General features: G+C 41.7%; 1 protein-coding gene across 2 annotated transcripts in view; it reads right to left on the reverse strand.

Moving 5' to 3' along the window:
• The window catches only part of MAPKAP1 (MAPK associated protein 1), a 186789-nt gene that overhangs the window by 165034 nt on the left and 4327 nt on the right, over positions 1–17428 (reverse strand). Inside the window, exon 1 of one of the 2 annotated variants that reach the window (XM_054997529.1) lies at positions 13825–13933. The exons of the other annotated variant lie outside the window; for it this stretch is intronic. The gene's annotated coding sequence lies outside the window, so the exon portion shown is untranslated. Of the gene's footprint in view, positions 1–13824; positions 13934–17428 lie in introns of those variants that run through there. 2 annotated transcript variants of the gene reach the window in all.

Here is a 17428-nt window from a genome sequence, read left to right on the forward strand (position 1 = left end):
TAAGGGGGGAAATTACAATATTCCACATACAGACCTTGCTTCTAAAAGACGTGTGTGGAATGAGCACAAGACCATTATCGCAATCTCAAAAATGCAGAAGGAAGGAGGAACAGCAGCAATATTTTATCATTCACCAGCTTCCATGGTGGACTGCAAGATCTCTTTTAAATAATAATAATCAGTTACAACAAATGCGAGCTGTACAGGGGAGAGAAGAAAACTAACAACAGAGCACAGAACAGTGACCAAGAACCTGCGCCCCAAAGTCCCTGGTTTAAATCTTACTTTAGCCATCAACTCACAACTGACCCCAGCCAAGTGACTTCCTCTCAGCCTCAATGCCACTCCAAATCTGCAATCTGAGGATAAAAAAACCCTGACTGGGCTGTTGCGTGGATTGATGGGACATTGTTTATGAAGTATTGATCCTAAACTAGCCTGGCATAGAAAGTAAAGTTCAGGTTGAGGAAACCTGGGTTCAAATTCTTGCTGAGTCTCACAAAGCTTATCAGATAACTTTAGGCAAGCTGCCCTCTCCTTCTCTCTCAGCCTACCTTACCTGCCTGAGTTGTTAACAGGAGAAAAATGGGACAACAGCATGTCTGTTTGTACCCCCTCCTTAGAGGGTAGCATGCAAAAAAGAGAAATCTATATACAGTGGACCATAAAGGATTCTTGTGGGCTATGAAAGTTTACACTTCAATAGCTCCAAATGTTTTTAAGCTGCTACGAGAATCCTTTTTGTGGCACCATAAATTTGCTAGATTTACTGCAGCATTAACTGTCATGAGACAGAGCCTGTTATCAGATGAAGTCCACAAAAGCTTGTGCCACAAAAAAAGCTGTTTGTTTCTAAGTGGCCACAAGACTCAGTTGTTGCAACAACAGATGGCTGTGGCTATGTCCTTTGGAATTTGCAATTACATAGTGCAGATTAGTTCTTTTTGGCCATCACAAAAATAAAATGAATCAGGCCAACAGATTCTGAAAAGCATGGTATATAAACCTTTTAAAGAAAGAAAGCTCAACATATAAAATCATAGCAGAGCCAAGTGACCAGGTAACTGTAGCAGATGATTAAAATCAGAAAGCATCCTTAAGCCAAAACACCGCATGCTTTCCCACATAAATTTGCCTCCATCTTTCCATAGCAACTTTCCAGGGCAATTTTTTCAGCACCTGAACTCCCCTAATTTGCAAGAAGAAAATAGACTCTTCTGGGGTGAAGACTGACTCTGAGCATAAGAAAGGAGTTAGTTGGGGGGGGGGGGTTAACTTCTTTCCCCTCCTGAGTCATAGGCTATAAACAAATAAGTGAAGGATATCTTCAACCATCCCCACCCCACAAATATAATTACTCTGATCACACAGGAACGTTCTATAACATTCACCCCAAATGGATGAAGGCATCTGTTGGAATATGAGAACCATTTTTACTCAGATGGAAATCCCACTGAGCTCAATGGGCTTTACTCTGAAGTAACTGCATACACAGGAACACTGCTCCGATATAGCTCTCCTTTTGGGGAGGACAGACACTGAATGTTTGTAATAGGATCAGATTTTATCGCACAGCGCCAGGGTTCAATTTTTTAAAAAAATTTGAGATCCAGCACGGTGTAGTGGTTAGAGTGTTCGACTAGGATCTGGGAGAGCCAGGTTCAAATTTTCCCTCTGTCACTTGGGCCAATCACAGACTCTCAGCCTAACCTACCTCACAGGGTTGCTGTGGGGATAAAATGGAGGAGAATGATGTAAGTCGGCTCGGGTCTCCATCGGGGAGAAAGGTGGGGAATAAATAAGGAAATAAATAAATCTAAAATATGAGCATTCCCAACATTCACTTTATTTTCAGGATTTATGGACAGCTTCTTCTACGATGGGCTTCCAGAATAGCTGACAACATAAAATTAGAAACAATTTCATAAAGCAATTTTTAAAAAAACCCAAGTTTAGAAGTCTGTCGCGTTATGTCAATGTTCCAACACACTCTAGCATTACCAAAACCCAGAACAGGGCTATGCAGATGAAGAAGACAGGGTTATGCTGATAAGGTGAGCACTGGCCTGGGAAAAGAGATGGCTGTCAGCAAGGGTAGAGCTGCTACCATCTGCTCTTCTCCTTCCCTCCAGCTCCTAGAAGTAGAAAGGAGAGCTGCTTCTTGAGGAAACACATGTGGGATAAAAGTACCCAAATAATTATGAATAAAACAAATAAGAACAGGCTAGATCCTTAATGAGAGAGAGGAGACTTAGTCTCCACCACTGTTGTATCCCTGTAAAGAACTAGATGAGCTAGAGCAAACCCAAGTTACTCAACCCACTAGTCTTGACTCAGGGTACCACAGTCATCATGGACAGGGATCTCGCTGAAAACCTTGTTCACCTCTAGGGGGAGTCTTTGAGCACAGACACTACCAAGAAATAAAGGCAAAACAAGAAGCAAGCTTTAAGAGCACGCGGGGTGATAGGTGAGCAGAAGCATTGTATCCTACCATTGAAATCACTTGCCCTAATCTAAACAAATGAATCCAAAAGGAACTCCTGGAATCCCTCTAAGCAATGCATGGAGCATTGGACAGTAAGGCTACATTTCTTTACAAGAAATAAAGTGTGTTTTCATCACCTGTGTTCTCACTCATACAGCAAGCAGCTTCCCTTCCCCTACTTTTAAACTGCTGGGAAAACTCCCAGGCAAGCTTCATGAATGTTTTAAAGATATGAATGCAAATAGCTACAGCAGACAGGAATCCCATACACTGGAGGGACCAAAGAGAGGATGAAACAAACACCAGTGGAATAACCTGAACTAATGACAGAGCACTCACTTAGGAGAGCTGTCAGTCACTAATGCACAAAGCTGCTTTATACTGAATCAGAAGATGGGTCCCTCCAGCCCAGTGCTGCCCACTCCAAATGGCAGTGACTCTCTTTGCTCTCAGACAGGTGTTTCTCCCAGCACTGCTTCCTGAGACCCTGGCAGGGACCGCCCTCATGGAAAAACAGATGCTTGAGTACTGACTGATCTACGGGCCCCTCCCCATACCTGTTTGAGAGAGAGAACTTAAATGATGGTTTTACTGTGGTTTTTAAAATGCCCGCATAAAATCAAATGGAATGAAATGTTTGCAAGTGGATACTTGTCAAAAACACCTATTCTTAAACAGCTACAAGAGTTTTTAACTAATTAAAGCTGCAGAGCTTTTCATATGACTAAAACAAGCCTAATTTCTTTGCCATATCAGAGTGGCCACAGTCCTGGAAGACACTTTCTCTTGTGAGAGCATGGAAGACGTATTCTCGTCCTGTGTGAGAGTGAATAAGGAATGCCTCTTCGAATGGTTTCAAAGAGGCATTTTCTTCTGTGAGAGAGGAAGAGGGATACTTTTTGTAAGATGGAGCTAGCCATCTGTATTTGTAAGTATTTACAGAAAAATAATTTTTTTAAATGTCCTGCCTGATTAACCAGGGGTACCTTTCTAACAGATAAAAAAGTTTTAAATAAATCAGCTAAATGGTGCAATCTTAAAGAGTTTGTACCTGTTTGGCCTCTTGAAAATATCTGAAGTACTTTTATTGTCTTGTTGAACAGCAAACTAACTATACTGACTGCAATGTTTTACTGACTAAGTTGAGGGGCTAAGAAATACCCCACTTTCATTTGCCACAGTCTCAGCTTACCTTACACTGAAGTAACCACTACTCAGAAAAACACAGTTATCTTCCATTGATAATTTAAGCAAATAAATATGGGGGGGGGAGAGAATCACAGCACTTATAAATTAGAGCAGACAAATCCGTTTCTCGACTCCCGCCTGCAAAGAGCATTCTATCAATATAGCGAAATGCTAATCTCCTAATTAACAACCTAATTAGGTAATTATGGCTTTGCAGAGGGACGCCTAAATGAAATATGACAACATGGTCACCTCTTTATATGGCACCTGTGGGCCTTTTCAGCTGTCACTGCGAAGAGTGCAATATCAATTGGAACAGATGACAAAGCGGTGTCATTTTTCATTCCGATATTGCACTGAACAGTCCAGGATGGAAGCAGTTTGCTAAAAAAAAAAAAAAAAAGCATGCGAGAGAGCACATCTTGCCTGATTTAGATGTGTTTGAGGCCATTTGCTAAATTTCTTTAAACAGCCAGGAATTGGATTATAGCAGCAGGACCAGATAAGCTGTTCAGAAACCACCCTCACCCTCACAGCTGCATGTAAAGTGCCTCTGGATGGCGTAGGCGGGCTTTCTTCCCCCGTTACATCTTCACAACAAGCCTGTAAGGTAGATTAGCTTGAGTGAAGGGATTTGGACACTGGTCTTCACAATCAAAGTCCAATCAAAGTTCACAGTCAAAGTCCTACACTGGGTCTTGTTCACAACACTTATGTAATAAATCTTTCGATTGCATTTACACTTGTATCTTCCAATTTTAACATTACATTTATTTAACAGGTTACAGTAGACTGAGATATTGGGATTTGCCTCAAAAACTTCATAAGGAAGCTGTTTTGTGTCATCAGACCACTGGCCCATTAGCTCAGAACTGTTCACTCTGATTGGCTTTCCACAGTCACAAGCAAGAGTCCTTCTTTCGCTTGCTAATACTACTGTTACTCTAGGGCATCCAATAAAGTGACTGGCATTAGATTCAGGACAGGCAAAAAAAAAGAAAAGAAATTGCATCTCTGCCCAATTCATAATTAACTTGTAGAACTCGTTGCCACAACATGTGGCTATAGCCATGGACTTAGAGAGCTACAGAAGATTAGACAAAATGATGGAGGAGAAAAAGTTTATTGATGGCTATCAGTCATCATGGCTCAATGGACCCTCCATGGCCAAGAGCAGTTTGCCCAGGAATGCCAGCTGCTAGTGGGAGGAAGCAAAGAGAGACTTTGGCCTCCAAGCCTTGCCTGTGGGCATCTAAGAAAAGCTGGTTGATCTCTGTGGGAAACTGAGCCAAATCGACCTTCGTCTGACCAGCAAGACTCTTCTTTAGTTTTTCACAGAATAAGTTTTTTTAAAATTGACAATGCTGGAGACTAGGCCAGGTATATTTTGCACACAAAACTCATGCTCTGCCACTGACTCTGAGCTTCTCATCTAAATAGTTTCTCCTATGTAGCTGCCTTATACCAACAGGCCACTGGTCCATTTAGCTCAGCAAGGTCTACTCTGACTAGCAGCAGATCTCAAAGATTTCAACAAGAGAATGTTCTTTCCCAAACTTTTTAATTAGAGATGCCATAAGATCCTTTTTAGCAGGAGATACTGGAAACTTCTGGACACAAAACATGTTTTCTAGCACTAAATCATAGGTCTGTTTCCTAAGAGCAGAGCCTGATGACTGTTCCAATCTCCATCTCTTTGTAAAAGTTGACAGAGCCCTAAAAGGCCATGCATCTGATGAAGAGAACTGTGATTCTCGAAAGCTTATGCCACAGTAAAGTTGGTTAGTTTCAAAGGTGCTACTGGACTATTTTCTATTTTGCTACTACAGACTAACACAGCTAACTCCTCTGGATCTAAAAGGCCACAGAGTCTTTGCATGCATGTACCTAAGAAAGGCTAAACAATCCCTTCTGTGAGCATCATTCCAAGGAAGGCAGCATGAAAGTTAAAAGCCAGTTAAGATGCACTCTAGCTTGAGTCAGACTGGAAATCTTGACGGATGACCCCTACACACACATCACACGCAACACACAGCACTCCATGCGCATCATGCATAACCAAACTGTCTCACAGAGGGGAAAGCAGGAGCAACAAGGTTGCACAGATGTAACAGCCAGACTAATCAACAGCTCATCTGCGGACTGGAGAAGCAGCGACCTAAAGCACCCACACCGGGAGCTGCAACCAACGCACAAGCCTTGTCTAGATAACTGTTTGACAGCTTCATCATAATAAACCACTTAAGAGCACAGAGGCTGCGTTCTGATACTCCCAGGTCTCTGCAACCTTGGGCTAGAATATTCAGCAAAGAGTTTAACAAACAGTCCAATCAAGCCCACACACTCTTCCCTAAGAGGAAAGCACTTGCAATGGGCAAGCACGGCCTGCCGCTGGAGTTCTCAAAGATCAGAACGTGGGAACTACAAACTGGAGGCACTTCATGAATTTGTAGCTTGTTCCGCTGCAACTGAACACCAGGTACTGGATTAGGTGTGATAAGATCCTTGATCAAACCTGGGCATATTCAAAAGCACAGACATTTTGCTGCCTTGGGGACACTATTTGGGTGGGAAGGCAGAATAGAAATGTTTAAAAATAAAAACATTCACACAAGCTTAACCAAATGCCATGCCAAGAAAAGCAGAACTCTGTGAGCAATATAATTTATTCAGATTAGACAAAATTGCATCTATGTTTATCTGGCTTCCTCTCTAGCCAGATCAAAGAGCCAGGAAAGAGAAGTGGTAAGTTCCATTTTTCACATGGAAATTCTGTTCAGCCACCCCTTTAGCTCTGGAGATTTCATCAGGTGTGACTCATGTTCTTTCACACCCATTCATACATCCATAAGGGCTGGAAACTTGCATTCTTTTAAGAGTGACTTCTTTCCTTTGGCCTCAGTGCAGATCACAGGGCCCAGCAGAGAGCTGTGAGCTTGAGAAGAAGCTTTGGTTGTTGGGTGCTCAGAGCCAGTGTGACTTTTGGGAGTCTGAACTGATGCTAATGCTAGACTGATGCTTCTTAGGAACTAACACTAACCTTGCAATTCTATATTCCTACGTTTTTATTCCATGCTTGGAGGGAGCTCAGAGTAGTATACACAATCCTCCAAAGCCATTTTATCATTACACCACTCAGGGCAGGTTAGGCTGGGACAGAATGACTGGTACTACATCACCCAGTGAATTTTATGGTGAAGTGGTGATTTCAACCTGGATCTTCCCATCACAGTCTATTGCTCTAACCAGTACATTAATACGTCACTAGGCAGAACACGAGAAAAACGGGGAGCAGCCACTACTACAGCTATAAAGCTACCCGTGGGAGTTTCTCTGTCTTCTTACCTTATGAGTTGCTGTGCTCTGCTTTCCACTGTGGTGGAAAACAAGCAGAGGAATCAATCTCTGCCACTACTTCTTAGGAACTGTCGACCAACACAAGCTGTCTAGACTAGAAACGCAGGAACTCCTTATTTTAAAAATGCACAATTATGGCTATGACTAGGGGTCCCCAAGCAATGCAACAAATTTCTGAACAGCTACTATAGGTCAGTGAAAAGCTGGGGGGGGGGGGTGATGGAGACAGCATGACATAAAATATTTCGCAAAATAGAGAAAGATGCAAAATAACACAGTCTTATGAGAAATAGCCCGGCACTGGCAACAGCAAGCCAATCAGCACTCTGAATGGAGAACGATGAGCAATAGTCATGCTAGGCTGACAACTAAAAATAAGTATTTCCCAAGATTACTTTCTTCATCAAGAAATAACTTTTATTCAAGAAACTCGTGCAAGCTCCTAAAGACAAACACTCTACTAATGCCTCAACACACTGCTAACACCTCAAGACTGGAACACAAGAGGTTTCCTCTTTTTGTGGGCTCCCATGTTGCTCTTTTTTAGATAGCAAGCAAGCTAATCACTTGGGAAACCTGCCCTTTGCAAAAGTTACTTTGTTTTTGCCCAATATGGCCTGAATGCATGGCGTTATTTTCAGGGAAGGCAGAAAGACCTGAAGAAATGACGAAGGAGTATTTCAATTTGACAAGCCAGTGAAATTTTGTTTCTGAACATCCCTAATTTATGGAAAGCTGTAATGGGAACAACAACATACTCAAATACTCATTAACATTTCAAGGAGTTAAACTTGTTAGTTGCTGGACAGGCTAAGCCATAATATCAAATATTTGCATAAGGTGGCTCCACAAATATAGCAGGCTGCCTGTTCGCCATATTAGTGGATGAGCATGGCATGAAAGACCTCTTCCCTTCCCCAAGTTTTCAATGTGATGTATGAAACCTCCTTCCACTCAAGACCTCTGGCATGCACAGAGGACTCAAGGAAGGGGAAGACCTCTTACAACGCCAGGCTGGGGGGAAATGTGGCTACTTCTAACCAACCCTCAAGCCCAAAGTTAAGAGACAATAAGCCGCTTGAAAATTAGGGCAAGGGTCATTTTCTTGCCTTGCACTGTACTTAAGAGGCATTTGAAAACAACAGATGTGGTGAGACCATGGTTCAATGGTATCGCATCTGCTGTGCACACAGAATGTCCTAGGTTCAATCCTTAACCTCTAGCCCACGCCCTGGCCACTGCCAGTCAGAAAAGACAGTACTGACCTCCAGAGACCAAAGGTTTAACTCAGTATAAGGTAGCTTCATGTGTTCAAGAGATATTATTGCGGCTTCTGAATGTTTCGTAGCCAGGATGTGAGAGGGACTAACTTCTCCATACAGACCTCTGTAAAAACCTGGGTGGGGGTGGAAGAGGCTACTTGTACTGAGTCAGGCCGATGGTTATCGTGGCCAAGAGGATTTATGTAACCACGTTTATTGATGCTTTAGGGAATTTTTTTTGTCTTTTTATTTACAGAAAATAACTTCCCAGCATTTCACAAATACACTAAAAATTCCTATACAAAATAAAAAGAATTCACTTTTTACCTAGAACTGCCAAAAATGAACCAACCTTTCCTTTTAAATCATCACTGGCAAATTTGTGGGTCCAAAAGTTCAGGGAAGGAGAGACAGCCAGTGTAGTGTAGTGGCTAGAGTGTCAGAGCAGGATCTGGGAAACCCAAGTTTGAATCCCCACTCTGCCATTAAGCTTGCTGCATGACTGTGGGCCAGTCACAGACTCTCAGCCTAATCTACCTCACAGGATTGTTGTGAGGAAAAGATGGAGGAAAGGAGAATTATTTAAGCCACTTGGGTCTCCACTGGGGAGAAAAGGGGGTTATATATAGTAAATAATGCACCATCACAATTGCCTTTAGCTCTGTGACAAGGTACAAGTCTTGCAGACAAAAGATCCTAGACTCAGTATCTCATATCTCCCATTGAAAGATTTCAGACAAGAGCTATTTATTGGGAAAGATCTTTCTCTGCCTAGGACCTCAGCAATGAGCTGCCAGTAACAGAAGATAACATGCTTAACCAGATAGACTGCTGGAGCTCTGTGCAAAATCATTCTTTGAGGAGAGGCCTGCTTTGCATGCACAAGCTCCCAGGTTCAACCCCTCTCATTTTCAGTTAAAAGCATTCCAAGCAGCAAGTCACCTTCCCAGTAGAAGCGAACAATACTGAAGCTGATGGACCAACTGATTCTTTATATGGTTGCTTTGTATATTGATATGCTTCATGCAGAGATGCTAGAGAGAAGATTCACACAGATAAGGATAAAATTGGGAGATATTTGCATTACATTTTTTAATTCTTCATATAATTTGTCTAATTAATTTTAGACTCTCTATACAACAGCCAGTTCCCAACATTCCATCACACTCAACAATGAAACAGACCCCTGGGCAGGACTATGTATTTGACTGCATTTTCTTAATACAGCAGTAAGCAAATAAATTGCACTAGGATTTAATAACTGCATACAACAAAAGATATTTGAAATAACCACTTCATAATATGTAGCAACCTGAATAGCCCAGACTAGCCTGAGCTTGTCAGAAGCTAAGCAGGGTCAGCCACAGTTACTACTTGGAGGGGAAACTACCAAGGAAGACTTGGGTTGCTATGCAGGGGAAGGCAATGGGCTCTGCTCATCTCTTGCCTTCACTGTGAGTTAGTTATGACTTGTCGGCACTTTATTATTATTTCAAAATACTGTACTTGACGAATCCGAGATGCCAGGTTGCCATAGCACCTAGAAATTTCACCTTAAAAAATCAGGTTTTTTGTGGTAGCAATAATTAGAAAATATAGCCATACACATGCCGGGGGGGTGGGGTGGGGGCTTAAATGTAAGCCTGACTGCTAAATTTTTGAACTGGCTTCTAGAACCAAAGAAAATTTGTCTAGACCAGTCATGAAATAAATACCCTTCTCTGCAGATCAAGGAAAGCATGCTATAATGAGACCCCATTAAAAAATGGCAGAATTCCTTGTGTGTAAGAAATACCATGCAACCAGCATACAGTTTGTGGTAAAACAGCCAGCAGCACCTCACTCTCCTACAACTTGTTTTGCCTCAGTAATGGATCCAAGTAGGGGTTTCACTGACTCCCTATTCTATCACCTACTTCTACCTCCACTACACAGAGTTTTTAATTAAACTGCACCTCTGAATAGATATTGCTAGCTGTATTCAGGCTTACAGGAAAGCCCCACTTTAAGGACAAACCACTTTCTTATCACTTCCTGGAAAATGGCTAATAGGCTTAAGAGGATAACAAAATACTCTAAACCAGCTTCTTTTTAAAGATACCATGTATCTTGAAGAAAAAATACACACAGAATATCTAAACTTAAATGTTTTAGCAACATGGGCGAGAGGATTGAACCAGGTATTAACATTCATACTTCTCTGTCCCAGCTACTCAAATCATCTAGATTAGTTGTAAAAGATGAATTTTCTTAACATATTCTAACTTTCTAACTATAACCGTTTTCTGTTTTGTACTATCTTTTAATGGTAAAGACATTCATCTTTCTAACACCCTAGGCGTTATCACTCCCTTCTCTTCAGCATTAACCAGGAGACTTCCTGAATACCATTTCCCTACAATTATCTCCTGCTCCCCAAGTTTCTAAAATGCTTCTTCCTTAGTGGGTGCAGGGCAGGCTTCCCATTTAACCAGTGATGTACCTGTTATTATGCAGCCAACAGAAGTCTGTATTACCATTTCAAGTAACAGAACTTTTATTCCTCCTAAAGATACATATTTAAAATTTAATAGTGCAATCATACGCAAGTCTACTCATAAATCCTACTCAGGTGAGGCTTACTCCCAGAAAAGCTTCTTTGTACTTCGCTGAACTATATCTAGATTTAAAAACCTCTAAAATATACCTAACGTTGCATGATGAATTCATTTCTTCATATGAGATGACTGCACATACATGTATTACATTGTGTATACATATTTGGAAAAGCTATGGCCCAGTGTGGCTTAGAATTTCTATACAGAAGAAATTATTTCACAATTGAGATGCTTGCTGTATCTTTCCAGGATGTGTATACATGTTACGCACATGTCCATTCCCATATGACAATATGCACAGTCATGCTGGGCACTATTTCTTACTCTGAAGTTTTAAGTAGAAAAATTCTATTATGTTCAAAGCAGCCTTTAGACATGGTAAATCTGCACCACTCCTGTTCCCCTTTTCTTTTCTGAAATGAGATAGACTTTCATAGCTAGCATAAGTTGTGCTGTCCTGAGAAAACTTCCAGAACATAACCATGTGTGTTCTGATACAGCAAACATGAAAAAAATCCACTTTGTGGGACCTTAAGTACAAAAAGGTTTATCCTGAAAATCTCTTTCAAGAACTAGAAGCCCAGCCCATATGACCCATAAAAGTTTCTGCTACAATAACAGTGCAATCCTAAAGAGAGTTAGTCCAGTCTAAGCCCACTGAAATCAATGGGTTTAGACTAGAGTAACTCTCCTTAGGATTGCACTGTAAATATGTCCAGGTATGGCTGAAGGACACGTGGTATTATGGCAGCTTTGTTGAAAAAAAGCAGGTCTGGGACCAGTCAGCAAGCTTCAAGTCTAGGAAGGAAAATGAGTATGCTTTACTGCGGCTACAAGTCCATTACCGTGACATGGTCTATTTATAAAACAGAGTTTCTTTTTATTTCATGGCTCATAAGATGGTAGGTATGAATATGATAGAACAAGGAAGAGACTAGTATCTGGGAGACCTAGGTCTGAATCGGTGCTCTGACACAGAAGCTCACGGGGTGACTTTGAGTCAATCCCTCTCAGACTAACCCACTTCACAGGGTTGGTGTTAGTATAAAATTGAGGTATGAAAAATGTCAACTGCTTTGGGCCCCATTGGGGGGAAATATCTGTGTATTTAATTATGCTTGGAAAAATTATGCTTGAATGGCTCTACAGCACTAGAGACTAGTCCTGGGCATCCTATGGATACAACCATGAGTTCCACAGCAACATAAAAGCATGACACAAGCTTAGCAAAGAAATAATAGTTTCAGGTGAGTAGCCATGTTTGTCTACAGTGAAACAGATTCAAATCCAGTTGCACCTTAAAGACCAACTAGATATTTAGAGTATAAACCTTTGACAGTCAAAGATCTCTTCATCAGATACAAGTAGGAATGGAGATCCCTGAGCCTTTATATCCCTGCCAGAAGGTGGGAGGGGTGTTGTAAGGAAGGGCATCAGTATGCAAAGGTACAACACAGCTTAATTATGTGAGAGGAGTGTTGTAAAACAGGGCATGAGGATGCAAAGGTACAATGGAGCCTAATAACAGCAGAAATTAGTACCTGTAGTGAGAAATAATATATTTATTAACTGTTGCACAAACATAAGAGCCATGCTGGATCAACCCAAAGGCCCATTCAGTCCAGCATTCTGTCTACACAGAGACCAACCAGTTGCCTCAAGGAAACCAGAAAGTAGGATGAATGTAACAACATTATCCCACCCATGCTCCCCAGCAACTGATATAAAGAGGCATACTGCCTCTGGTACAGGTGGGAGTATATATCCATCATGACTAGCAACCACTCATAGTTCCATCCTCCATGAATTTGTCCACTCCAACCATCAACTCCTGGGCAGCAAATTCTATAATTTAACTATGCACTGTGTGAAGTACTTCCTTTTGTCTGTCCTGAATTTGCCATCCCTCAGCTTCAGTGAGTGACCACAGGTTCTAGACTTATAAGAGGGAGAAAAGCTTCTTCCTTTCCACTCTTTCCATTCAATGCACAATTAATTTTGTAGACCTCTATCGTGTCTCCTCTTACTCGCCTTTTTTCTAAGTTAAACAGAGCTAAGTATTTTAATTGATTCTCATGGAGCAGTTGTTCTGGCTCTCTGATCATTTTGATTGCTCTTTCCTGCACCTTTTTAAGCTCTACAATATTCTTTTGCAGGTGCAGTGACCAGAACCGGACACAGTATTCCAAGTATAGTCTCATCACAGATTTGTATAAGGGAAGTATGATAACAGTTTTATTCTCTATTCCTTTCTAAATATTGCCAGAATAGAATTTGCCTTTTTCACAGTAGCTGTGCACTGGGTTAACAGTTGCATGTAGCTATCCACTATTACCCCAAGATCCTTTCTTGGCCTGTCGCTCCCAGCTCAGATCCCATCAGTGGTATATGTGAAGTTGGGATTTTTGGTCCCAACACGTATCACTCTACACTTGCGCACACTGAATCTCATTTGCCATTTTAATACCCATTTCCCTAGCTGGAGAGATCTTCACAATCCATTTTTGAGTGTTTCCTAATGTGCTCTTAGGAGTTTTCTAATAAATTTGTAAACTACCGTCGGTGGAAACAAACAACTAATAAATGCACCAGAAACATCCACTCCCCTAAACAGCCAGTATCTCGAAATTCTCGAGGATGGCACGCAGAGTCGCAAAGTACAAGTTGCCAGGGCGCCTCAAAGTGGGCACAGGTGGCACCAGCCAACCCATTGCAGTCAAAAACAAACCAAGAAAAAGGAAAAAGGGGGTGGGATGGGAGGAGAAGGGCAGAAGGCTCGAGCGCTTAGAGGCTCCTGCACGCCTAAGCCTTCCCGAGTGGGCGTGGCTGCAAGGAAGAAGGCTGGGTACTATGACTCTTGGGTCTCTCGTTGAAGGGAAGGGTCGCGCGAGGGCAAAGGCGGGGCAAGGGACGCACAGCGCCCCCTACTTACGGGCCTGGTGGGCACCGCAGCTACTCCTTTCCTTCGGGGCCGGGGACCGGTCCGTACTAAGCGGGTCGTCAAGGGCCGAAGCAGCGAGACGCCTCTGTCACCCAGAATCAGTCAGAGGGCTGCTGACCCGGAAGCACCTGCACTTCCATTCGGAAGTAGTTGGTAGCATAGAGAACGAAAAAGCCACTCGTTGAGAATTTTGCGCACGCGTCCAGTGGAGGAGGCGGTGGGTGGAACAGAACGAGGGAGGGAAAGACTTGCGGAGTTCAGCGCATGCGCACGTGGGAAAAAAAGCTGTACGGGAGCTGCTGAGAAGAACGCGCTGGGTCCTAGTGCTAGAGGAGTTAGCCGTGTTAGTCTGTAGTAGCAAAATCAAAAAGAGTCCAGTAGCACCTTTAAGACTAACCAATTTTATTGTATTGTAGCATAAGCTTTCGAGAATCAAGTTCTCTTCATCAGATGCCTGATCCGAACTGGTCAAATACAGACCAATCTTCTGTATTTGACCAGTTCGGATCAGGCATCTGATGAAGAGAACTTGATTCTCGAAAGCTTATGCTACAATAAAATAAAATTGGGTCCTAGTGCTGTTGGCGTTCCCTTTTTTCTTCCCGCGATTCATCCGCTTTGTGCGGTTCTGATTCTGGGGGAAGTCCATCGCGGTTATGGTGAGATTGTTAGAAGACCGAGATTCGATTGAAGCCGAGCCCCGCACCTCCTCTTTCAAAGTTTCAGCTTGCATTAGAATTCATTAATGAGGAAAATATAGTGGCAAAAGAATCGATTATTTTTTAAAAAAAATTTAAATTGTGTGTTGCATCTCACACAGGTAGCTTCCAGTAAAAAAGTATAAAACACAATACAACAAGATCTTGAACCTAATCTTTTAAAACATAACAGCAATAAGACATTTTAAAAGCGAATAGCAAAGTCAAAACCAAAGACGCATCATCCTCCAATGACCACGCTGCGCCCCAAAACTATTAAATTTTGGTAACTCTAGTCAGCAAGGCTGACAGTTTGTAGGGTGCTGTACACCCTACTTTTGCTGGGTTGAGTTTATTAGTATGTGACTGATAACAGCTTAGGAGTCTTGTTGGACCCATCTAAGTTATTAAAAAACAGGTTAGTGTGCTAGCAAAAAGGGTCATCCCTCCCCCCAATTACATCCGGTACAGTAATTGGACCCATTCTTGGATTCTGCTAACCTGGCCACCCTGATCTATACTATGGTAACCTCTAGGCTTTTTTTCAGCTGGAACCTGGTGGAACGGAGTTCCGGCACCTCTTGAAAATGGTCACATGGCTGGTGGCCCCTTCCCCTGATCTTCAGACAGGGGAGTTTAGATTGCCAGCGCAAAGGGCAATCTAAACTCCCCTGTTTTGAGATCAGGGGGCAGGGCCACCAGCCATGTGACCATTTCTGCCGAGACGATTTAAACTTTAAAATACTCCCCCCTTGTTCCAGATGACCCAAAGTGATGCCATTGTGTGGTCCTGTGCTGGCAACCCACTGAGTTCCATCACCTCTTTTCCCAGAAAAAAAGCTCTGGGTAACCTCAAGACTTGACTATTGTAATGCACTCTACATGGGCTTTATTTTAAAACTTCAGATAGTCCAAAATGTTGCAGTTAGACTTGCCAACTCTATCTTGGGAAATTGCTGGCAATCTGGGAGCAGTAGCTGGGGAAAACAAGTGTATGGGGAGGGAGGTTAGAGCGGATGTGACGCCATAGAGTCACCTGGAGAAGTTGCCATTTCTTCCCCGGGCAACTAATCACTGCAATTTGGAGATCTGTTCTAATTGTGGGAAAACTCCATACCCAACTTGGAAGATGATAATCTTAAAGGTATTCTGATTATAATATGGCATTAGCTGCTATCCACAACACCTATTCTGCAAATGTTACACTAGTTGGTATTTGCTGGTAGGGTTGCCATCCTCCAGGGGATCTGGAGATCTCCCAGAATAACAACTGATTTCCAGACTACAGAAAGCAGTTTCCTTAGACAAAATTACTGTTTTGGGTGATGGACTGTATGGTATTATACCCACTGAGATCTTCCCCAGGCTCCACCCCCAAATTATCAGGAATTCTCCAATCCTGAGTTGGCAGCCTCTACATCATATGATGTTCTGAACATCTCTAGAGGGCCAACACTACTGAGATCTCATAAACTGTATATATCTGAGCTACTTCGGAAACTCTTCCTGGCTTATGCTTGAAGCTTGTGAGGGGATACATAGATGTTTAACATGCTGTAGACTAGTATTTTAGTTGCTGATTACAGTATTATATAAATGTTATGGATACATTTTAAATTATTTTTCTAATTTGTCTTGAGTCCCCTTGTGGGAGAAAAACAACTAAACTTGCCTTGAGTAAATAAATAGAACTAGCAATAAAGAAACATCAGGGAAACAGTAGAATCTTCATGGCTGGTCTTCTTGGCAAGCCTATTTGCCTTGAGAAGGGCTTGTAAAACATTGCTGAGGACATTTTATTGAACTGCATCTTCAGCTTGATAAAATTAATTGCAACTGCCATTTTTGTTTGGCAGAAGTGTTGTGATTGGAATTTTGTTGGGCTGAGCTTTTAAATGTCTGTGTAGCAGATTTTAAAATGGTTATTAGCTGCCTTGAGCCTAATAAAAAGACAGGGTAGAATGAAAAAGAAACCTCTTCAAAAGGCAAAAATAGGGACAGTGATTTATTAGGAGCAGGTTCCAGATAATAGGACTGTGCCTAGTAGATAGGGACATTCATATCAATTGAGGGTTTGGCCCCAGTTTGTGGGCTAAGACTTGTAGCTGCCCCTGACTTATCCTATTAAAGTCTATCTAGAAGCTCCACTGTTCTTACTCTTAGGAAGAGCCTGTTAGTCAGTTGACCAAGAAGCAAACACACACTGAAGCGTCAATAGGTAGAAGTTACTTCAATTGCCTTTAAAACACACACAGACACACAACGTGGAATAAAATATTCTAAAAACATTTTATCAAATGCAGTGTCCAAGAATGCTTCATTAAAAGTGTCTTCTGTTATATATGCTGCACTGCAACAGGAAGCGATCCAATCATAAATAAGGGAAGACGTGGATAAACTCATAATTAAAAATGCATTAGAAATTACAAGCATAATTTATTTACTAATGTGCAATGGAATAAATTTTCAGAGTAATATTTTTAAATGTGGCATTAATAAATAATAGTACACAGAATGTTCATATAAAATATTTTCATAAATAGCTGTAGTCCAATGTACTATGCCATGATGCCTGCTGTTAAATAAATTTAATACTGGAGAACCAGAATTTTTTAAATGTGAACTTCATTAGGTTAAGTTACTTAGGAGAAATATGCAATCCACAAGAGTTTGACATTGCCAACTCACACTTCCACTGAAGTCTTGCATGTTTTAATATACCATAAATCCTAACATGAGGATATTGTTGCAAAGTAGATGCATTACTAGGACTAACCAACTTTATTGAGGCATAAGCTTTTGAGAACCACAGCTCTCTTCGTCAGATGCATCTGACAAAGAGAGCTGTGGTTCTCAAAAGCTTATGCCTCAATAAAGTTGGTTAGTCTTAAAGGTGC

Source organism: Eublepharis macularius, chromosome 14, assembly GCF_028583425.1.
Source record: "Eublepharis macularius isolate TG4126 chromosome 14, MPM_Emac_v1.0, whole genome shotgun sequence".
Lineage (NCBI taxonomy): Eukaryota > Metazoa > Chordata > Lepidosauria > Squamata > Eublepharidae > Eublepharis > Eublepharis macularius.